This window comes from Rhipicephalus microplus, chromosome 5 (assembly GCF_043290135.1).
Source record: "Rhipicephalus microplus isolate Deutch F79 chromosome 5, USDA_Rmic, whole genome shotgun sequence".
Taxonomy (NCBI): domain Eukaryota; kingdom Metazoa; phylum Arthropoda; class Arachnida; order Ixodida; family Ixodidae; genus Rhipicephalus; species Rhipicephalus microplus.
Genome location: NC_134704.1, coordinates 51,299,547 through 51,324,254, shown reverse-complemented (window position 1 = coordinate 51,324,254; position 24,708 = coordinate 51,299,547). Strand labels below are relative to the sequence as shown.

The following is a 24,708-nucleotide window of genomic DNA, read 5'->3' as shown; positions in this document are numbered from 1 at the left end:
CGTCGAAGGGTCACACGCATCCAGGCGCACTTAAGAGCCTCCGCGTGTTCCGTGGCCTGCATAGCATCGATGGCCAATCTCTCATTCGACGCATTCGAGAATATATCGAAGAGACGTCTCTTCAGCTATCTCTCTATTCTTCGTACGGGGCTTGCTTGATGCGCGAGGTCATCAGTTCGTCCCGCACTTAAGGCACCCCACAGACTGAATGTTGTCGTGGTGGAGGGTGATGCGGCACAGATTGCGCGTGATTATTATTTCTTTTTCGGTGCGTAAAAGTCGATCATGCTGTCCACTTCGCTTTATATTCCTTTTGACCTCTTGTTGAGGGCACAGTTTAGGATTGTCAGTGTATTGAGTGCAGTTCCGCCCGTCAGGCAAATATTGAGTCAACAAAATGTGCTTAAGTGCTTCTTCTGCTCGCTTCTCCTGTCACCTGCGTTTTCATTACGCGGAAGAGGAGGAGGCAGGGGGGGGGTAGAGTCCCCTAAATACCTATTTGGATAAGCCCGCTGTCTCAAGCCGATTTGTATGTAGCAGTAACAAAAAAGGTAAACTTCAGTAGTGTGCTTGCAACACACGCTAAAGCAAATTCCTACAGGGATGCGAAATTATAAACAGCATTCGTCCAGCACATGATATGTCATCAACAGTTTCCCGACTTGCTTTTGAACCAGAAAAAACATTAATTTCACCACTATACCACAAGACGTAACGTAACAATGTGAGATTGTTGAAATTACAACTTAACAACGTGGTTAACCAGTTATTAAACGTTTACCACGTGCTTAACCAGTTTGAGAAATATCTAGAGCGTGAAAGAAATCACGGTTAATGACACGGCCCGTGAGTATCAGTGTTTTTCTTATTGATACGTAATATACAGGGTGCCCCAGCTATCTTTAGCCAGTGTTTAAAAATACGCCGACACACGCAACCACGACGTGACCAAATGCATGTTGCTGACCGTTGCCTTGAATTAGCCATACTATTTTTTGTGGTTTAAAATATTGTTTAGTTAGATATGTTTAATTAACTAATTTTTGAAGGAACGAAGATGGATAAAAAATTTCAATGAGAAAGTTATAGGTCGGTTTGCAAAACGTCTAATTGGGCCATTCCGAACTTTATATCTGTTAATTATTAGTGTTTTTCTGCTAACTACAAATGCCTACGAAACAAAACAAATACCCAGTGACATACCCGCTTGCGTACCAGTGCGCACGATGAGTCTAGTGCTCCCTAATGTTGCGATGTCTTTACAATAGTGATGTCTTTACGATGAACACGTTTTGCTATCAGCCACGGAAGCGATAACTGCTGTGACTGCTTATCGCTGTCATGAACCGGTGCTAGGGAAGCGTATCGTTCGTACGCGGAACGTTAAAGAGCACCAGAATCATGGCGCACGAGGGCCCGCTAGTTGGTTTGTCACGTGGTATTTTTTTGTATTTAACGTGCATTTGAAGTTAGCAGAAAAACACTAATAAATATATATTAAATTTGAAACTGTGTAATCGGATGTTTTGCAAACCGATCTACAACTTTCTCATTGGAATTTTTATCAATATTCGCTCCTTCAAAAGTTAGTTAATTAAACGCATCAAAATATACAATATTTTAAATCACAAAAAATAGACTGACTAACTCCAGGCAACGGTCAACAACATGCATTCGGTCATGTCGTAATTGCGTGGGCCGGCAGATTTTTAAACCCTGGCTAAAGATATCTGCGGCACCCTGTATATCTTTACGCTGGTTCTTCGACAACATTTATTTCGCAATTATTTCTTTAGCTTCTTGTTCAACGTTGTCCAACAAGCCATTCACCAACTTGCACGTGAGTCAAGCTTACCTATAGGTCGTGCAATAGTTGTCAGTGACTTGCTTCAGTGTCTTCTTGCACCACACTCCGTCGGATGATCTCATCGTGTATTTTTTCAACTGCTGCATATTGCCCATGCTTCTTCCTACGTGATGATGAGACCATTGTTGGAAAACAAAAAAAAGTCAAACGTTTTTTTTAACTGCCGGAAAAACAAACCACAGATGTTTAGACGAAGTGCGACTGCATAAACAACACAAGCAGCGCTCTGTGTGTCTTCACCTCTCAGTGCGGTCGTAACTTGCCATAATCTACATTGATTCACCCACCACGCAACATCAACAGTTCTGAACACCCACTTTAGTGGAGTACACCAACCGTTCAATCAAATGAAGGAGCCTGTCTTGCTCGTCAGCCAAACAACTAATCATTCTTTCAGATCAATCAGTCTATCAGTAGGCCAATCAACGGAACAGTCGTTCATTCATTCATTCATTCGAATAAAATGGTCTCTCAGTGAACAAATAAATCAAGCAAGCATTCAAATCTTTCAGTTCATCAACTTGTCATTGAGCAAGGCTTTCACATAAGCCTTCAACAATTTAATTGATCATTCAATCTGACTTCTACCCAATCAGTCAGTCAACCAACGTAATCTTTTGACACACATAACCCACCTATATCGTGCTCACTAAATGCTCTGGGAGTACGCTCCATATACAGTTCGTGCTTCATCCGTAGCGTCCTCGACCTACCATATACAGTTCTGACCTAAAATCCACACCGTTAAGCCGGAAAGACGTCCTTCAGCGTCTGCCCATATGGACACACAAGGGACAGCTGAACAATCGAATAGTAGTATGCATACATACCAAATCTTTTCATTTAATGCACAAACTCCACCGGCAATCCATAACGAGCGGAAGGGAAGGACTTTCTGCGCAGCGCCACGGGCTTTCGTAACGGACGCGGCGCAGTCCTCGACGTGACATGTTTGCTCGAACCACGCTCGCAGTTCCGCGCCATTACGTTTCCGTACAGCGCTTCGAGGGCCTCCTCCCTGGAAAAAAAGTGGGAGACTCCGCGAGTGTTTGTGCTCGGGTCTCCGATGACTTCGGCCCTTGTCGAGCAGTTAGTGCTTCGAGCTTGCTCAATTTGTGACTTAGCAGCATATACAGTGGCGGGAAACGCAATTTGGTCACACGATAAGCGCTTCCCGACTTTACAGCGCCCACAGCTTTCCGCGTGTTTGTATCGCGTTTTTTTCTTTGCTTTTTCTGCTATTCTTAGAAGCATCGAAAAAGCTCGGAGTATTAACCTTGATATCACTATATTGCGTAAAAAATAATTGTTCGTATTTAACGTCCCAAAACAACCATCTGATTATGAGAGACGCTGTAGTGAAGGGTTCCGGAAATTTCGACCATCTGGTGTTCTTTGACGTGCACATAAATTTTAGCATACGACCCTCACGCTTTTCCGATTTCATCAAAAATGTGGCCGCTGAGGCCGGGATTCTATCCCGTGACCTGCGGGTCAGCAGCCGAGCGCCTTAGCCACTAGACCACCGTACCTAGAGTCATACATTGCAGCGTAGTCAGAATTTTTTTTTCTGGCGGGGTAGTTCAACTATATTTCATGTATGCTCGTGCGTGCATGTGTATGGCCGGTATATATTCACAAACGAAATTTAGTCATTTAGACCCCCCCCCTTCCCCCCTTACTCTCTTGGATCTGAGACGCGTTTTTATCGACGCCTTGAAACAGCTTTGTATCACACCCTTACTGTTTTTTTTTTCTTCAGTTATGTTATATGTGAAACAGCCAATATTCGTCTCATTTGAAGGTAGTGTGCGCAAGCGTACGCTCTGAGGGTTCCTGAAAGGGGTCGTGGAACGCTCGCTCTAAAGCGACAATGCGAAGCCACCGGCCTCCACACGCACTAACTAGGTGACGTCATCATAAGTAAGGCTTTGCCTATCGAGGAACGCGCAACTCGTCGGTACTTGCGAGTGCGTGCAACTGGGACACTCATCAGCGTCTTTGCCATACGAAATCGGCACTACCTTTAACTCTGACGTCATATTAAGCAGCGTTCTTGTGGGACGCGGATCGCGTATGGCAGACTCCGATGAGCCCCTCTTCCACGCACTCGATATGCCATATATAGTTCCACGTTCCTCGATAGGCAAAGCGTCTATGCAGGTACACTCGGGATGATGATATAGTTAGCGCATGTGGCTGCCGATGGTGTCGCATTGTCGTTGTAAAGCAACCGTTTCACGACCACTTTAAGGAGGTCAGAGTGCAATGACGAAATGTGGACGCGTCAGATCAAGCACATCACCGCTAATAGGATAACCTAACCTAACATAACAAAGAGAACAAAAGAAGTTGGCGAAAGGCTATAGTTCTGTTTTTGTTTTATCGGTGCCTGTTTGTAAGGCCTGTTCGGTTTTCTATATGTCGCCCATGTATACCCGCCTATTTCACGGTTGTTATTTCGGCACCACCCCACCGAGTATCAAGACTACAACAAAAGCAGGCTATATATGCTGCTCCCACTGTGGCTCGAAGTCGGTAGTTTCGGTCCCAAGTTTGGCTGCATGGATCAAGGCGAGCAACATTCACAATTGTCAGCGAGGCAGACAGCAACAACAACAGAAAAAAACGAAACAAAAGAAACGTCTTACTTCGGGGGCAAGTGCTGGAAAGCATTCCAGGGGTTAAAATAAGAGGCCACATGGGAACGATCACAAACAAAGAAGTAAATGTCTAGACAAAACAGTCTCTCTACCTGCGATCACATGTGGGACAGCTTTGAAAACAAATATATAAAAAGTGAACCACGAATAACTGTCTGGCCGCTATAGCTGTTCGGCCACGCTGCTGATCCCGTAAAGCCTGCGGTATGTATACGTGTATGTGGGCCGTCGCAGACGAGAAAGTGCGGTGCGGTGCCTGTGTCACGTCGTGGTATTACGAAGTGCAGCTCTCGATCCGTTTTTCGCCGAGCGAACAATGACCGAGCGAGTGAGATAATGTCAATAGGCCTTTTTCCTTTCTTTCTCATATATGTGTCAAGTATATGCTTGAGCTCGGAACGCCCGTTTTCCACCTCGAAAACAAACACGAGTGTGTACACTTTATACTTTATCGTTCGTAACAACTACTTACATCTACATTGTAGTGCTTCTGTACTTGTGCATCACACACTTACAAAGGAGGCCACATAAACTATCGTGTGACGTAGTTGGTGTGACGTAGCTGAAATGGAATCGCGAACAGGCTGAACAGATTAAACACCGGCGTGTTTGTGCGGTCTGGGTACTTCCTTTCAGATGCGAAGCAGATGGCTTGTGGCGGAGTTTAATCCGGTGGTGTGAGGCGTGACCACAAATACTGCTCACGCGCAACAGCTGGCAAAGTAATACGGGCAGAGATTACTACACTGTTTTAATAGCGCATAGGCAATATTAGTCAACATTACTTAGTATCAGTAAAAAGTTAGGCGACGTTATGGAACGCTAGCTATCAATTAGTGAGCACTCAGTCAATGTCGGTCAATATATGTCTGCGTTGGCATCATACGAGTAAGCAGCGTAGCTTTAGGAGGCTTCCGACAGGCCCACACACTTTTGATGTTTAACGTGTACTTAGCAATCGTCATAGTTCTTTCAGCATCACTTTTGACAATTGGGGGTTTTCCTTGCCCATTTAGTGTTATAAGAGTTAAATTTTTCCTTAGTACTGAACAAATGGCGGTCTAAAAATATCGCGGCTTAATTCCTGTAGCGATGTTTCGCATTGAAAGAGCAATACATTCATGAACCATGTAACAGAGATATAGCTTCCAGCATAATATCGCAGATTTACTGACATACTTGAACGATATACGCCGGTAAAGACGCTTGGAAACATCAGGTATAGTCGTGCTACCACGCACTTTCTGCGGACACGCGATGACCCGTCTAGCAGACAAGATGAACGAGAGCGAGAGTGATGAGGAAGCGGAAAGAGAGTAAAGGACAGCACGGTGGCCGAAAAACTGCACACGCCTCCTGGCCAGTGAAGACCCGACCACCTGAAGTGCGCTCCCGAATACGTGCGTGCAACTCGCGACAGCAGTCCATCACGGCGAGAGCGCTGCGTCATATAATCTGCCACATTTACATACTTTCCTGTTTTTCCGCCCTGTATAGCACGCCTTCGAAGCTGCAACGAAAGAAAGAAAGAATAAAAGGAAAGAGGGAAGGCTGTACGAAGAGAAGCCAGGGCGTTAGACAGCCGGTCGAACAACTATAGAGCACACTACACTTCCTCGACACAGGTAGACTAAAGAAAGAAAGAAATAATTAAATAAAGAAAGAAAAAAAGAAAGAAAAAAGGAAAGAAAAAGAAAGACAGACAGACAGAAAGAAAGAAAGAGAGAGAGAAAAGAGAAATACAGAGAGAGAGAGAGAGAGAAAGAAAGAATGAAAGAAAGAAAGAAAGAAAAAAAGAAAGAAAGAAGAGAAAGAAAGAAAGAAAGAAAGAAAGAAAGAAAGAAAGAAAGAAAGAAAGAAAGAAAGAAAGAAAGAAATGTCATGTCAATGTCTACTACCCAGCTCGGCCATGTACGTGTCCGACCACTGTGAGTATCCGGGATGCTCCATTTCCAAGTCGCAAATACGGAGGGAGGAAAAGGAGGGTATTATGATACGCTGCATGAAAGTATGCGAACGAAGTAGCCATGCTCCAGCGTATGTGAACGGCGGTACAGCGCGCGAATAACAACCCAGACGTTATTTCCTTTTTCCCCACGCGTTTTCTCGACTTTTCTCCCTGTAAGTGCAAATATGTATCTCTTGCTGTTTTTCATTATAGTTGGGGGGATAAATAGAAACCAGATGACTGACTGGACTCGTCAGTACGTCCGCCTAACCTTCTATCTAGGTCAGGCGGTTCATATACGGAGCAGCCGCAGTTTTTAAAAGGAAGCAATTATAAGGGCCACATTTATCTGGGTTGTCAGTAACGCGCTGAAGCGCGGTGTCAAGGTGCACTTGAATGACTGAATAGTGTTTTGCCGTCGTTAAGCGGGATAATATTGCGAGCTCAATCCTAAATTGCACGAACGGTTTTCTTACAGGTCCCTAAGCACGAAGGTTTCAAACTGTTCGGTGGTACTTTCAGAAATAAATAGGCATATCAGGGACCGATATGTGCATGTGGCACGAAAATGACTGTGTCTTCAAGGAAGGAAGGAAAATGGGAGGAAAAGAACGGCAGGGAAATTAATCAGCCTATGGGCAGCCGGTTTGCTACCCTGCGCATGAAAGGGGGATGGGGGAGATGAAAGATAGAGAGCAGAGAGGGAAGAGAGATAAACACAGCGCATTCGGCAGCACACGCGCGCACACTCAGTCATATTCCAGTCTTGTCCTTCGCGGTGTGTGACATTGCTGTTACAGCCGCTTGTTCAAGTCCGTGTTGCGTAGGAATTTCAACAGAGCTTTTGTCGCCTTTTGTTGCAATGTCTTCTCTCGGGCACTTGGCAGAATAGTGTCCACAGACATTTGGCTGTTGTCGATGCGCGCAAGAACGGACGCCAGTCACTCTCTCTGGATGCCATACAACGGACAGTCACACAGGATGTGGTGTAGCGTCTCTTCGCAATGACAGGCATCACAGAGAGCGTTGTCGGCCATTCCTATGACAAAGGAATAAGATTTTGTAAATGCAAAACACTAATCTGACTGGATAGAAACCCTCGTAAACTTCAACGACTACGCTCACAGCGATAAACCGAGGGCAAATAATGGACACACGTCCGAGTGGTGAACGGAACAGCAAGCATATTAACCACCCTTCCCTACCCCCCTCCTGAAAGGCATTTTATTTTTCTTCAGTCAATTCGATTGATTCTAGGATGTGGGTGTGAAAGACAACCACGAAGTTCTAGATGAAGGTACGCACACACACACACACACTGGTGCTACTGACAACAAAAACGTTTATTTCGAACACCAAGCCGACTAATATGCCTATTTTTGCACACGACATCAACGTGGCCACTTGTAGAAGACATGAAAAAACCACCAACACAATGGCAAAACGTAAAACAGCGCAAACTAGAAGAGACAAAGCAAGAAATAGCAGACAGGACGAGCGCTGACTAACTACTCACTGTTTGTTCCTTCAAAGAAAAATAAGGGGGAAAAGTGTGGGAACAGGTCACGTGAACTTTTAAGCCATATACCTCAAGATGTAGAGTGCAACCTGTCGATCGACAAGATTTCAATTTTAAGACTGCACCTATAGGCACATGAGAGATAGTTGATCTCGTTATGGTGTTACGGACGGATCAAACACATGTGTCGCCCCTTATAGTTTAATCGCGAAAGCCTCGGCTATTGTTATTTCTTTCTCTGTTTCCTCTTACAATGCTTGACCAGCTAGCCCAACGAAATAGACTTCTGACACCAACACAATCAACATGACAAGACGGCTTGTCATGTTGTTTGTTATGTTGTTGGTTTTTTCCATGTTTTCCGCAAGTGGTCATGCGGCTGTCATGTGCAAAAATAGGTATATTATTCGGCCTTTCGTTGTCAGTAGTCCCAGTGTGCGTGTATATTCCTTCGTCCTTGTATTTTCGCGCTCACATCCAAGAAGCGTGAAAGACCAGCAATCCCCTTTCGCTACCGTCGTCTTTTGATTCCCCCCTTTCCATCCTCCCACCCCTCTGGAAAGCTGTCTGCACGTATAACGTTGATTCTGTATGGAATCGGGACCGTTGGAAACTGTACCACTCGCGGTTTCGCAGTGCCTCCAAAATCGGTCCACCTATTACCAAGCGACGATGTGATGTGATGACGTCATCATATATAACGTCATGTTATGTAACATCATGATGAGGCTCATTTCTCGCATCACTTCGCGTTGAAGCCGTCACCGACGGTAACTTTTCGCGTTTGCTGAGCCTATAGTGAACTAGAACTGACGCATTTATAGGGTTTTCGCTTTAATGTGTTACTCAATACGACACTCCAGTCAGGCACCTTCAGTGTGGTTGGTCCAGCGTGATCCAGAACGCTGTAAGCGGGTCACCGCACATTCAAACAAGTGTCTTCAGCATAGTCCCGTATAGGAGCCAGCTTATGATGATGCCGACATCTCGGGTAGCAAAGGGGCCTTCACTTGCGCGCCACAGCCGTTTTGTACGCCGTACATGAAGGCTCCCTACGGGTATACATCAAAGAATGCCCTCTTCCTCCCGTCTTTAAAATGAATCTTTCCGAAGCACCATCGGCGTTGGTTACAGCACGTGCGGCAGTAGGTGTACCTGCGGTTGTCGCCTTCAAGAGGTCGAAACAAGGAGGCGGACAGCCGCGGGAACTTGCTGCCGGACACTATGTGTATACACTTCCTGCATTTTTTGCTTCCGGTCCATCTACCACATCCCATTCGCGCAGTCATGCTTTCCCCCTTGAGACGTGGAACGCGGGCCAGCAGTAATTGGCGGCAGGGCGACTCTTCCGCATCGTATCCACTTGATGCACAACGCGGAGTATATACGAGCTGAAACGTAGATACAGCCGCAGTGCTGATTCAGAGCACGTCTATAGCTATACAGTATATGGAGTAGAGAAGCACAGAGAAGACAGATTGTCGTTGCAATGTTTCAAGCCGTTTTCACATCCGGGTTATGTCCGCATCGCCCGGCCAACGACGTCGACCTGTGTCTATAGCTATGACAATACTTAGAGAAGAGGCACTGACAGCATGCAGAGGAGGAAGCATGAACAAAAAGGTCAAACCAAAAGTACAGTCGCGAGATTACTGATGTGTCAGGACTGCTTGACTGGCTCGTTCCTGTGTTTCATATAGGCTTCCACCAAAACAACACAAAGCAAGAGAAGGAGAAAGAAACTAAAGGACGAAAAGAGATGGGCCTGCGGTGAAAGTGTGGTCACCAAGAGGAGTCAACGAATCGAGACGGACAGCGTAATAGCCCGAAACCTTACAAGGTGCGGATTGTGTTCCGGAACTATAGGAGGGGCGAGAGAGAAAGAGAGAGAGGTGATCCCACGAATACGTGCGCCACAATTCTTGACGCCGAACGACTCAATTGTGGGGCCTGTCGGCAGGCGTCTACCAGACTTGCCGGAGGCGCTATTTCTGACCTCTTCCGCGGTGCTGCTGAGGCGCTTCGTGCGAATTAACGGCTTTCTCTTTAACGCCAGCGACGCCTTTGCTGCACGCTTGTCCAGAATACGTGATCTCGAGGTCTACACCCCCCACATACTTGGGGCAGTAGCTGTATGTCGCAGGAACGTCTTCAGTTTTATTAGACCTAACAGCTTCTTTGACCTTTCTATACAGACGCATGCCGTGCTCACCACATTCGCCCAAGAATAGCTGACGTTGAAGAGAGAGACCATGTGCCATGAACCGCGCCGTGTGATTGACGTGCGTTACCGTGTGAGTTTCGCACGGACAGTAAACTTCATACTGTGTCCGTGTATAGAGTTTGAAGGGGTCGTGCGTCTTGAAAGCCGCCATGATTGCCGCATATCGCTTATGCGACATGTTTTGGTTTCTTTATTGATTAATTTTCTTAGTTGTTCCTCGTACGGATTGCTGTCCAAGGTTTTCACATGACTGGTGTGCCCCGGATTGATTGATTGATTGATTGTTTGATATACTAATGCAGTTCTTCAACTATATATATATTTTCCTTCAATGTGCTGACTGACACGCCTTTCTCCCGGCATATTAAGACCACCGTTTATTTATCCTAGAATTCCGTATCTGAACGGCAAGTATTAAGAAAACTTTGTTGTGCCCGACGTTTATTATACATAGTGAGTCATCACAGATACGATCACATTTCGTTGGAGCACGGTACATTTTGATGTCTGGGGAGGAAAGCGAAAACAAAGAAGGATAAATGTCGTCGACAGATTAAAGCTGGAGAAAAAGAAGGACAAACCATTCCCTCAAAAGTAACGAAAAGCAAGCAAGTTTACTTTATTGCGGGCATATGGAACAAATTAAACGACGGACACTTAGGAATAGCTTCCCTAAAAGCGTGCTAAATGTTACTTTGGCTTGTACGGAGAAATTAGTCGCGTTGCGCCCTAACCAACCAGATAAAGCAAAATGGTCAGATCAAGCTAATATATGAAAGAATGAAAAATATATCGCTAGTATTTGAGAAAAAAAGAAGCCTTCGCCACGTGTTGAAACAAGGCAGTAAGGAGATCCCAACAACATGGAGTCCGGAACATGTCCGCGACAGACCTTATAGCCTGCGTCAATGTCTCAGCTCCAGAAGTGCTGTTTTATTAATTTACCAATTGAGCCATTTTTCTTCTTAGTTCACCCTTATGTCAGCTCTCATTGATTCACTCATTTAGTGCGGTCTCTCTCTCTCTCTCTCTTTTTTTATTTTACACAAACGACATCCTAGACAATCCAACCAAAGAATTGTTATAGGAGACGTTGTTTGTTGTAATTATGGTGTGAATGTGAATAAATTAAAGTGCTCAATAGACACGATGCCGAAGGCGGGATCCGAACCTGATACCTTAGAATAACGCGTGCGATGCTCTACCAATTGAGCTACGGTGATGGTCACCCTCCCTTACACTTCATCCCGTATATCTGTGCATGCGAACCTGGGAGTGTTAGTCAGCGCCGCTCGTAGCCATGAGAACGAGTGTGGAACTCTCTCTCTTTTCCCTCTGGTGTAACGTAGCTCGAGATATCGTAGCATCTAAAAAAGAAAATGAGCCCTCGAATTCCCCTTCTTTCTGTTTAGCCCTCTACAGAAATCAACTTGTTTGGCAACAAGGCAGCCTTTGACTGTGTCCACACTCCAGAACAGCACCCGCCAACAGCACCCGTGCGCACGTGCACGTCAGGCACCGTCATCTGGTCATTTCTGATTGGCCAACCGTATACCGCTGTGGACTCTTATAGGCTTAACACATCTTTACCGCGGAATTCGACAATGAATGACGTCATGACGGACAGATTTCTGAGAAGCACACGTGAACTAGCTTTTCACCTGGCTCCTGCAAAAAGGCTATATACCCTTTGTAGAAGCACTGACATCAGGTGAATTAAAAGTGCCGTGTTGAAGCCATTTTATTTTTAGTGCAGACCACGACGAACGAAAGAGGGCATGTTCTAGTCGTTTCAGTTTCTCTCCCATTTCGCGAGCGAAGAAAAGTGCGCCACACCTTGCATAATGCGAACATCGGTGCATTCGAGCGATCAAAGAAGGCCAAGGGAGTGGGTTTGATATCTCTCCGAAGATTGATGGCGTCCGCTGCTGCATGAAGGGACGCACGCATACGCGGAGTAGGGGAGGCCCGTGAGAAAATAAACACCTATACGGCCGACCAAATCGCCCGAAAGTAAAAAGTCAAGGAGAAAGACTAAGGGAATTCAAGTGCCGTCCGCGCGTCACGATATACAGAGAACAGACCGTGTTTACAAAGTTTGTTCACGTGGGTCGCCACGATATAGGCTCTGGGCAACCGACCGAAAGATGATCTGCAGGGAGCACTGGATCTGCCCGAGGATTCGCCGTAGTCACGAACCGGTCAAGCCGTTGCCGTGAAGAAATATACGATCGTTCGAGTCATCGAACTCGTACCAATATTTTTTTGTTTTCCTCGGCGCGAACGAGACGCTGTTCGATTCCGGTCGTTGTACGTTTTCGAATCGCGGTGAGCGCACAACAGTTCGTTGTGGACCAGTTTTGTTTGATGAAAGATTACGCGTCACGTAGTAACCTTTATGTGAACCCCTTGTTGAGGCCAGCATACAAGCCAAGCAGTATGTAGCAAAGAGACTCATTATGACGACAGTGAAGTAAGCATGCATGGTGAAATACAGCGTACATGTTTCTTCCATACTCCCGAAAGAGTGACTAGGCGTTGTGCCCATCCTGGTGGCAGTTGTCAGCTTGCTCTCTCCGTCTTTCCTCTGTGTCCTTGTGTATCTGTGTATGCAAATCAAATGAATAAATAATAATCGCAAAAAATTAACGAATGATCTGTGCGTATGCTCAGATCATTCTTTGAGATATTGTTATGATCATTCGTTAAGATATTACTGCATCATTCCTGTACATGGTCTCAGAGTATGCCCCTGATCCCGTATACATGAGATCCCCCACCGTACCTTCTCGTGCTGCATATGTAAGAAGCGCCATAACGACAGAATGCGTTACCTACCACAGCAGTTTGCACTGCCATTACCTCCAATAGTGATGTCCGGACGGCATTTCCCTACTGTACGCCCTGCCACTGTCCGCGTTGCCCCGATAAACTTACTAAATACCCTTTCAGTCGGTAACACAAACACGACATCGGTATGCAGGGTCAAAGGTTTGCGGAATGAGTATGGGTTATGCGAAAAAAAAAGGCTGAATATAAACCCAGATTGCAGCCTTTAGGCCCTCTGCACCGACATAGAACGATGCTGTATGTTGGTCGCGTACACTATGGTATGTGTAGCTAATACATTTGATATCCAAGCAGCTGAAGTGATCGATCGATCGATCGATCAATCAATCAATCAATCAATCAATCAAATTTTATTGTGTATCAGACACGTCATCATCGTCGTCATCATCATCAGCCTGACAACGCCCACTGCAGGACAAACGCTTCTCCCATGTTCCGCCTGTCCAATCGGTCCTGTGCTTGCTGCTGCCACTTTATACCCGCAAACTTTCTAATTACATCTGCTCACCCAACTTTCGGTCTCCCCCTCACCCACTTGCCTTCACTGGAAATCTAGACAGTTACCCTTAATGACCAGCGGTCGTCCTGCCTACGCGCTATGTGCCCAGCCCATGCCCATTTCTTCTTCGTACACGTAATGACCGGTTAATATTATGCAGACTTCTAGAAATAATCTGCCCTCTCTCAGACCTTGCCATTCAAAAGCTTCCGGACCCGTACATGCATGTGCTCAGTACGATGATTGATATGTGGGGTTTAACGTCCCGAAACCACCATATGATTATGATAGACGCCGTAGTGAAAGCTCCGGAAATTTCAACCACTTGGGTTTTTTTAACGTGCACCCAAATCTGAGCACACAGGCCTACAACACTTCCACCTCCATCGGAAACGCAGCAACCGCAGCCGGGATTTGATCCCGCAACCCGTGGGTCAGCAGCCGAGTATTTTAAGCGCTAGACCACCGTGGCGGGACATGTGCTCAGTATATGGCGTGAAGTTCACTGTATATAAAAACCTGTGGGGACGAATAAAATGCTTGTATTGATGCTGACTAGGGCTTGTTGTCCCTTTTTTGTTTGTTTCTTTTTGTTTTTGCTCTTGTTGGTATTCTAAATACCAGCCAAGGTGACGTCTACGATCTCTGTGTGGGAACAAAGAGTTTTTATATACAGTAAACGTGACGCCGTATACTGAGCACATGCCCCGCCGCGGTGGTCTAGTGGCTAAAGTACTCGGCTGCTGACCCGCAGGTCGCGGGATCAAATACCGGCTGCGGTTGCTGCATTTCCGATGGAGGCGGAAATGTTGTAGGTCCGTGTGCTCAGATTTGGGTGCACGTTAAAGAACCCCAGGTGATCGAAATTTCCGCAGCCCTCCCCTACGGCGTCTCTCATAATCATGTGGTGGTTTCGGGACGTTAAACCCCACAAATCAATCATCGTATTGAGCACATGCATGTATGGGTCAGGAAGCTTCTGAATGACAAGGTCTGAGAGAGGGCAGAATATTTCTATAAGCCTACATAATAATAACCGGTCATTACGGGGAGTTCAATGGACACTCCACAACGAATGAGTGCACGCACACACGCAAATATTCAGCGACGTGACGAATGTACAGATGGAGCTTGGCACACTCGCACCGAAGGGAAAACAAAACGGAGGCCGTGGCTTTTCGCTACTCTCTCTCCCTCTCCCCCTTTGGCAGCTATCAGTCACGCAAGCGCGTGACCACTCCGGATGTCCGAATAATCTTGAAGCATGCAACCTCGCGAAAAAATTAATAAAGTGACAAACAACATGATTAAAGCATAAAAGCGAACATTTTGGATACGCAGTCTAGGATGCTGTGCGCTTCGGCTGGCCTAAACCAGTTTTCCGCATCCACGTTCCGATACCGGGCGTTGCGAAAATTGACCGTGCTGGACGGCTCAGTGCCCGTTTGGCCGCCATGCGTGCGAGACAGGCTGACCGACCGGCCTGGCGTCTGTAGAAGAGGGTTTTGTTTATTCTCTGTATATGAACATGACCGGCTGCCTCAGGTCTATTTTATGAGCGTTTTTTTAGGGGGCGAAGCCTCTTATGTTGTGGGTCGTACCATGTCGTCGTGGGTCGTACCATGTCGTCGTAGTCGTCGTAGTCGTAGTAGACAGTTGCATTGCATTGCATGTCAATAAAAACAATGTGACAGCATATCCACGGAGTGAATTATAATTAGTGGGGCGAAGCGTCCGTCAGTCCGTCCTTGCTTCCGTGCGTTCATCCATCCGTCCGTCCGCTTCGCCCCACTCGTCATAATTCACCTCGTGGATATGCTGTGATTATTTTATTTTCCGTCAATCGCCACACTTGTTTAGTCATGTGGTTCGCATTGTTGCTTGATTGGTACTCCCTAAAACGTCTTTTCTATCCCTTGAGCTCTGTTGATGTTGTCTTTATTTTCTTTATGTATTGTTGTCCGGCCAGCACTTACGTATATGAGACCTCTAACAAGTCAAGCTTGCGTGCAAGCTACCCCATCTTGTTGAAGTACTTGCGGCAATCCTTTTAGTAAACTTAAAACCCATTCATTCATTCATTCATTCATTCATTCATTCATTCATTCATTACGGCCGGCGCAGGACCACATGTAGACAAATGACAATGCTCGCGCTCAAATTAATATTGAGCTGCTGCTCCTCAGAAGCTTCCTAGCACCATAAGACAAAGAGTCAATTTAGTTAGCTTGTCAACAGCACAGTAGACGAAGAAAGTGCTCAACAGCGCAAACGACAGGAGGGGATAGAAGAGACGAGAACAGAGCGCTATCCCCTCCTGTGCAGCACCAACCAGCCAAATCAAGCACTTTGTTAAAGCAGATAAATCCTTACAATTATAGTTATTTAACGCAAAAACGGTCGTTTGCACGCGTACGCGCCGCGAAATACGTTGCTTACTACTCTCCTGTTATGCCTATATATCTACGGTTGATGAAAATGGCCACTTTTACGTATATAACATGAAAGGAGGGGAAGTTTGACAACCATACACAGCAGCAAATACGGGAGCATTGCATTGGCTTTACCTTTGACTATATTCAATAAATCTCACAGCCAGCATTGTACACTTTAGTCACCTATACATTTGTTTAGTTGCCTCGACACAGTCAGCCGTTGCCAAGACTAACCATCAGCAGCCAACGCAACCAGAGCACTGGACAACAGTCAGTGAACGCAGGTCAACATTTAACCGGACGAGTCGTCACAGGCCAGTACTAATAGCAGGCGAGCAAGTGCGTTTAGACTGAAGCTGTGCAGTCTTTCTTGCTCCTCCTAATGTTGGTGCATATAAGAATTAACGAAAAGAGACGTTGCCTCGTGATGCGTTAATATATCCTCCCAACACGACGCGAAGAAGATTCATCGAGGCGAGCTGAGCAGGATAAGGGCGCATCGTGCCGCATCCGCCTGGGGAGGCCTCGAGGCGGACTGATAAGAACAGCAAGCAACGAACGCGGCACGGCAACTCGTCCCGGAGCATGGCGACGACGACCTGAAGCCGGACCCTCGCCGGCAGCAGCTGATGCCGGGGTTGGGACCGGACAGGGAGAAGGGGGCAAACGACCTCCAGACACGGCCCCCAGCGTGCTGGTCAGCCGATGTGAGAAGAACGAACAAGACAGCAAAGTAGCCGAGACGTCGGAGCAGGGATGCAGAAGAAGCCAAGCCGAAGGGAGCGAACGAAGAAGATGCGATGGAGGAAGGGGACGGAGCCATGCACTCTGCGCTGAGGTGAATCTCCTGCGTCCAGAGATCGGAAGACCGTGATGACGATGGCCGGTGCGCGCGCTATGGCTGGTAACAGGAGAAACGTGCAGCGCGCCGGGTGCTACGGACCGCCTGAGATGGTGTACATGATGCTCGGGAGTGCGTGCGTCGTATAGACAACCCCGGAGAGAGAAAAGCAAAGAAAAGGCAGGGAGGTTCACCATGGTTGAACCCGGTTTGCAACCCTACAAAACCTCAGAGACTGCGATGAGAGCTACCTGTGCTAACGTTCCATCCTAGAGCTCACGGCCCGAGAGCAGCCCTCTTCAGGTAATTGTGGCTGCTGACAAGATAATGAGCATAGACGTCACCCGAGACAAAGTGTTGATATAAAGAAAACAATTAGCAGAGTTTGGATAGAGATTGTGACCACGAAGTGGGGTTTATCGACCGTCACTTGCCACGTAATGTCCCGGAAACGACGGATGGCCGGGCGCTTATGCATTGCAAGCTACGGTGTTCGTGGCGTCCACACTTAATCGCAGCAGTTCAGTCATGCCGATGGAGACCTATTTGCAACTAGGAACACGAATTCGCGAAACACAAGGACTAACCAGCAACCAGTACGATTGCGTTGAAGACTTGGGACAGAGAGGCGGACAGACATCCACTGTAAGAAAACAAGATGCCGACACCGTGTCGGCATGAAGTACAGCATTCGTGACATCTACTCCGCAGCGCTTGTTTTCGTGTGTCCGGACCCAAGAGACGCCTGTACGCGCAACTATACTACACTTCCGAATACGGTGGTGCCCAAGGCCGACACCGCACCTGTTAAACTTCCCAGGCACTGCACAGTTTTCTGCGAGAGAGGAGAATGCATATAGGAAGTGCATCGCACGCGCGCGGCAAGAAGCCAAAAGGAGCCAGCGATGATGATACGGCGAGATGGGATGGGAAAGCGAGAGAAGAGATGCATGATTAGAAGAACAAGACGAAGAAGAAGCCAAGCGCGCGGCAGCGGCATCATCTCTCCGCCGTTTGTAAGCCGTCATCCACGCTTCTTCTTACTCTTTCCACTATCGCGCACGTTTCTCCGGTTTCGGGCAGAGAGGAAGGAGCGGCCTTGAAGAGGACGTTCGCATCCTCGGTGAACGTCCGTAGCCCACCGAATCCTCCCCCCCCCCCACCCGCCAACCCCCCCCCCCCCCCCGCCCCGTCCGCTCCATGCGGCGATCGTCTTTCCGCTCTGTGCCTCTCTCATCGTGCGTTCGTTAGTCTGGCCGCGTGTGCGTGCGTGAGTGCGTACACGGAATCGAGAAGGCGCGCGACGGAAGACTCGATCCGTGTAACGTAACGAAGCGCTGCTGCAGCCGCCAGCAGCGTGTATGCCGCTTGTGTACTGTCCGAGCGAGGTTTCTCTCCTTCGTCCTTATCGCCTAGTTCCTTGCCGCGGTCGTGTGTGCCGAGTCCTTGCCCTTAGCCTTTCACTTGGGAGCCGAAAAAGCGAGAACGGAGCGTGGCTTGAGGCAGGGGCATCGCGGCGGCCGGGATGATTTGTCGGGGTCTCGGTTATTCGCCTTTCTCGGTGTGCACGCTTCGCTAGTCTTCTCTCGAGACTGCGCAAGTGTGTCGGAGGCTGTTTGTAAACACGGGCACAACAGCGCAACCTCGAAATGAAAGAGAGGGATGTCTTTTGCGCGTGTCTCAAGGTATTATTCGGCTCCATTTTTTTTTGTGTGTGTCACTCGATGCTGTTTATTGCGCAACCATATGTAAGCGTTTATGTATGAACGTCTGTGTGTGAGAGAGAGAAAGAGGATGATGATGAAGAACACGAAAAAAAAGAAAGAAAGAAAGAAAGAAAGAAAGAAAGAAAGAAAGAAAGAAAGAAAGAAAGAAAGAAAGAAAGAAAGAAAGAAAGAAAGAAAGAAAGCTTGGAACTCTTGCCTAGGGTTTCAAAGCTAAGAACTCGTCGAGATGAGTACCTTTACATACGGCGGCAATGGCAGTCGAACCCATCACCTCGGGCATTGGATGCGAACGACACACCTGTCGCGATCACACATGAGTGATGTGTTCTGTGACCACGCACCACGTTAGCATCCGCTCAAGCGCATAAAGAGAGTCACCTGGCGTGCCGCGAAGTTTTCCAGCGAGTCCATCGCACTGGACGTCGACGTCCGGAGGCGGGGGCGCTGCGCGTCGAGGCCTGACAATTTGTTGCCGGAGAGGTTGCCTGTATGCGCGCTCCCGGACGCCTTCTTCTTCTTCCTCCACGCGACCATCTGACGAGGTCGGTGTCAATCATCCGGGATGATCGGAAACGTCCAGGGTGTCCGTCCCTGCGGTTTGCCGCGACCCTTGTAGATGTACGTAGATGATTATCGATCGCAAATCAGTTTTTTTTTCTTCTATTCCCAAAAAAGGAGCGCCCGCTTGTAGTGCATGTATGCACCGATTAGCACCACTTGCATTGCGTCCATGCATCCTTGTGATAGTACGTAAACCAAGTGCCGTGCGTCGTATACACATGCAGTACACATGCAGTACTCATGCAGTACTCAACATTACACATGCAGTACTCAACAACCTTGTACTTTTTTTTTTACCTTTTGCCCGATTGGGTATCAAACGCTGAAAAGGCCGTTTAACTGCGATTCCGGTGTCACTGTCGGTGGCTGCGTGCGAAACACCAGGATTGTCCGAGAGTGGAAATTCGGGACGTATGCAAATTTAAAAAAAAAAACATATTAAAATTTTTCGGCTCGAGTGAAAGTCGCACTCACTACTTGTGCATGACGAGTAGGCGTTTTATCACAGAGCTACGCCGATGCGTCGATCTGTCTTGTAAAAAAAAAATCTATATGAATGTCTCGTAGTGCGAAGCACCCCTTATGACGTAGCCGAAAACTGGAGACAACTTGGAGAGAAAGAGACAGAGAGCATAAACGTTTATTAGTACCGTCAATTTGCGGCTAAAGTAGCCCTTCGTCCAGAGCTTCACTGGCTATAGCAGCCCACCGGGCCGTCATTGGCTCCCCGAGGCCTGATACGAGATTGGATTGGATAAACTTTTATTTGGTCCTCCAAAACACAGATCACTCTGTTGCGGGCCGCTCCCTAGTGCGGACTGAGATTCCCCTGATCTGAGAGTCACGCAGCAACCACAGATAAGTTCAGAGTCATCCAGTTTAGCCATTTCTAGGCATTTCTAGGCTAATTTGCGTAGCCAAGCTACGCAAATTATCTTTTTTAATGGCACAGTTTTGTGTAGCTATTTACTTGCATTTCAATGAGAATTGAATAAAAAAAAAGTTAAGCAACACTTAAAACCTGTATATCCAAAGTAATTTCTTTCAGGTTGCTACAGACGGTATAAGTGTGCGCACACATCATGTTTAGCTTCACGAGATCTCTGACGGAGGCCCTGGAAGGTGACTAACGATAGTAATGCCTCTTGTACTCGTTGGTTCCGTTGACGTAGTCAATCGAGTTGAGTAAAGGACTTGGACACTTGTTTAAATTTGTAATGTATGTTGTGCTTTGTCTTTAGTTTGTTATTGTGCCTGTTATACAGACGCTTGTCCCTTAGCTTTGTTGCGTCACAGGAGAGAATGAACTTTTTCTAAACACATATCATAGAACAAAAGCTGATAATTTTGGACTTTTGGGGACGGCTTTAAGCTCTCCCTTAGTAGGGACGGCTTATGCTCTCCCATAGTAGAGTACCTGGTACTAAATCGTTACCTACTTTTTCTAACCCCCACCCCCACCCCCCATAGTTCAGAAGTGATACTCCCTGCCATTTTGGAGGGCTTTCAGGGACGGCTCACCGCTCTCCCATAGCTGAGTACGAAGTACCCAAAATCGTTAACTATTTTTATCTAAACTCATAGTATAAGGTCCATAGGACGGCTATATGCTCTCCCATAGTAGAGTACAAAGTATTCTAAATCGTTTAGCACTTTCTCTAAACACATGTTCTGTTGAGTGTTATTGACGTTTGTGACAATAACTTTTTCTAAACAGGTTGTTTCGAACTTATATTTTGTCTGTCAACAGGGCCCCAGCAAGTGAGAGGCCCACACGTCGGCTTTATGTTCTCCCATAAGTTGAGGATCTAGAACTCTGAATCGTTACCCACTTTTTCAAAACTCATAGCTTTCAAAAGTACTTGTTGCTGGATATTTCGTTCAAGGCACAATTTTCGTTAACAGGGCCCCATCAAGTAAACTACAAAAGCTTTTGTAGTTTACTAAGTATGTACCAACTTGTTCAACAAGCAACTCTCCTGAACGCTCCAAGTGTGAGACTCACAGGACGATTTTTTCGCTCTCCAATAGTAGAGTACCCAGAACTCTAAATCATTAAGCACTTTCTCTCAACACGCGTACGTAGTATAGGGACGGCTTTGTGCTCTCCCATAGTAGAGTTTCCGGTACCCTAAATCGTTAGAAACTTTTTTTCAAAACACACGTAGTTTTGGTCTCCATATTGACAACATGCACATAGTACACGGACGGCTTTCGGCTCTCCCATGGTCGGTCGAGTACCAAGTACACTTAATCATGAAACACTTTCTCTTAACACAATTAGCCCCCCCCCCCCCCCCTGTAGCGCGAAATTTTTTTTTTGTCGGGACAGCTTACCGCTACCCATAGTTGACATCGTACTCGAGATCATCGAACACTTACCCCCGTATTCTAGAACGCCCGCCCCTTCACTCAACTCTCCACCTTCACTTGAGAAAGCCGATGGGAGCGCCATCTCTAGGTAGGGAAAGTCACTGCATATCAATAATTTGCTGCTAGTGTTCACTAGCGCAACGTCATTTTCAGCTGAGCAGTGGCGCAGTGTGCAACCCTGTCAAGTGAAGGGTGAAAGTCGAGTCGAGGACCGTTTGTGAGTACGGGGATTATTCCTCGGTTTCGAAAGCATCTGTGCACATAGCAATATATTGAGGCCTACACGGCAAAGCGATGACAGACGTGTTCTTTAGAGTCTGTATTTCTTTGTATTCACTGCAGCCATACCATGTTAAAAAAAAAAAAGAACAGCACGCGATTAGCAGCCAATCACTGCTTGCCCGTCGTTTAGGCAATTTCCGTTTTCTGTTTTTTTTTTTCATTTTCAATCGTTCGTTAATTTTTTTGAGAAATTGGTGTAACTGAAGCACTTATGTTGCAAATGGGGCAGGGGCGTAGGCAGAAAATTTTTTCGGGTGGGAGGGTGCGGCGGCACCTTGGGGGCCGGGCAGGCAGATATGCTCGTGTGTCATTTTGCGTTCTGTGTGCAATGACAAAAAGAAAAAAAAATACAAAGAAAGGTACGTCTTGGCTACGTCCCTGAAGCGGGGGCATACAAATGTTCTTCTTCACAACCGTTTGTTCATTTTGTCGGATTAAACTGGTTGAAAAAAGAAAGAAAAAAAAAATGGCTCCAACTCTCTACTCCATACGTAACACTTGCTTGCCTTGGATGCGTTGCTAACTTACCGACGTAAAAAAAAAAAAAAAAGGTCACGGCTAATTATTTCATTTATTTGCTTATTCTGGTGATTTGTTTCTTCATTTAAACGCTGCCCGACGTACCGATTCCGGCAAACGGAAACGAACTGGCGATTGTGCAGTGTACGTGCTACATGACCTCCGAAAATCGGAACGTGATCAGTCTCGAAGGCCATGTTTGTGACGCTCTGCGACCGGCGCTCTCGTTTCCATGCAAGATAAACACGCTATCAAGAGCTGTGGTGGATGACGAAGGTCTGGTTTCGCCTCCTGAATCGAGATTTAAGCACCAAACAGGTGGTTAGGAATGTACAAGCTTCGAGTCTCTCAGCTGGCTCATCGGTCTTGTCGGTAAGCGGGAACCGAAGAAAACATACGATCATACGCTGCTTGTTTTAGTGCTTATTTTATAGACCGACCCAAATTATAGCGTAAATTACACGCTCCCACGCATTGCATGCTTTCGTTCGTACATACGGTGCTTGCAAAATCCGCGAGAATAGACTTCTTTCAGTCATGCTTGCGGTCGCTGTCACATCGTATTTGTGTATGGGCAACGCGGTCACTCACTGGCTTGTGGCGCCAGAATGAGTAAAAGTTCACAACCCAAGCGAAGTGACTCGTAGTAAGCGAAGTGACTCGGTGCAGCCGGGAGAACGCAAAAAATCACCCAAAAACAACTCTTCAGATTCAGACGGAGCGCGCAGCCGACAAAACCCAACTGTGTGCCCCGCCTCCCGTCCCGGTCCGCGTGGCCTAATGGATAAGGCGTCTGACTTCGGATCAGAAGATTGCAGGTTCGAGTCCTGTCGCGGACGAAAAATTTTTTTTTGTTTGCTCAAAATTTTTTTTTCAATTTTGATTTTGTTACGTGATAGTGATTTTGAAGTAAAGTGAATTTGTTGCGTTACGAAGCCATCGTGCTTTTAGGAGCGCTCCAGCAATCCACTGCGGCTCTCCGTTTGAAAACGCCGGACGCGCGAGTGCGCTTCGATCGGCCGATGACTCGTTGCCGCAAAGAATAGACGTTTGTGACTGCAAGGGCGCTCAAACGAATCTTCCATCGCTCACCATAGCACCCGAGTTTAGCGCCGTATGACCCGTGACGCCACCCGTGCACGAGGCTGCTGCTTCGCATACCATCAGGGTTCCTTTTGAACACATGGTGTGATTTTTTTATTATTATTTTGAGGCCTTCGAAAATTTTTAATTTTTGCGTGTTTGTGAGCCCACATGGAAACACATGCAGGAACATAATGAAAAGTAAATTAACTCACCCCCTACTCTACGAAAGCTTTTTTTTTTTTTTTTTTGGAGGGGGGGGGGGGGTCATATATGTTCAGGAATTACAGACCCTGCCCTTCTGTTTTTGGAGCTTGCTCCTTTTGCTCGGAGGTTGTCTCTCGCCGTCACGGAGGAAGGGAAGGTCCTCCGTGCTCGCCGTCGACTCGTTTCGCCTGTGTTTATGCTAGCGCTCATTGCTCCCGCTGGAGGCGCAGCTGTACTCTTCGTTTTAAGAGCGCTCCCTAGATGGTGTGCCGCCGCTCAGGCAACGCTTTGAACAGCTGTCACGTTCATGGACCTGTTGTAACATTGTGATGTGTAATTTAGGGATAATTCATTTACTTTATTGTTCTGGACAGGATACCGCAATGTGCCCACCCGATACAAAGGGGACAACCACAGACATCATCATCATCAACGCTCGCTCCACTCTCGCCATGTGCTCTTGTTTGCAAGGAGACCGCTAGTTGGCCGCGCGTACATATAGCGCTCGCTGTCGGCACGTTTCCTTTCTTTCGCCGGACATCACTCAGCATTCGTCGATGCCGCTACCCATTATGAACAATCCAGAAACCAAGGTGGCGGAGCAGAGGGCTCGATATGCGGCTGCAGCGCGGGCTTGCCGTCAGGACTTTTCTCGAACTTTCCACAACACCCTATTATTCAAGATCCTCTGGCTTTGTCCTTTACGGTTCACGAAGCGATTATACTAAAACAAAAACGTTCCTCCGAGCTGATGTGATCCGTAAATAAGCTCTCGAACAAAATGTGTATACTGCATCAGTATGTAAATATTTGTATATCGTGCATTGATATGTAAATAATAAACACTGTGTATATAACGTGTATATAGAATCGCACCACACTCTCGTGGCAAAATTTTATATGATGATGATAGAACATATGTACACAGTATTCACGGTTTACTGGTTTTAATCTCTGGAGCAAGCTTCTTCATCATCATTCACTTCGTGGATATGTTTTTTTTTCTTGAAAGCCGCGAATTGTTGGGTGACCGTGTCACTATCACCCCTTGCAGTACGCTCCTGGTACCACCTTGAAAATAAAAATAAAGGAAACTGACAAAGAAAGAAC

At 46.8% G+C, this 24,708-nt stretch overlaps 1 protein-coding gene and 1 non-coding gene across 2 annotated transcripts in view; both read left to right on the top strand.

The window, feature by feature from the left end:
- Nucleotides 1-24,708, top strand: part of LOC119173869 (uncharacterized) — a 124,406-nt gene that overhangs the window by 22,848 nt on the left and 76,850 nt on the right. The gene's annotated exons all lie outside the window — the stretch shown is intronic.
- TRNAR-UCG (transfer RNA arginine (anticodon UCG)) lies at nt 23,075-23,147 on the top strand. Its single transcript has one exon. It is a non-coding gene; the product is annotated as a tRNA-Arg (tRNA).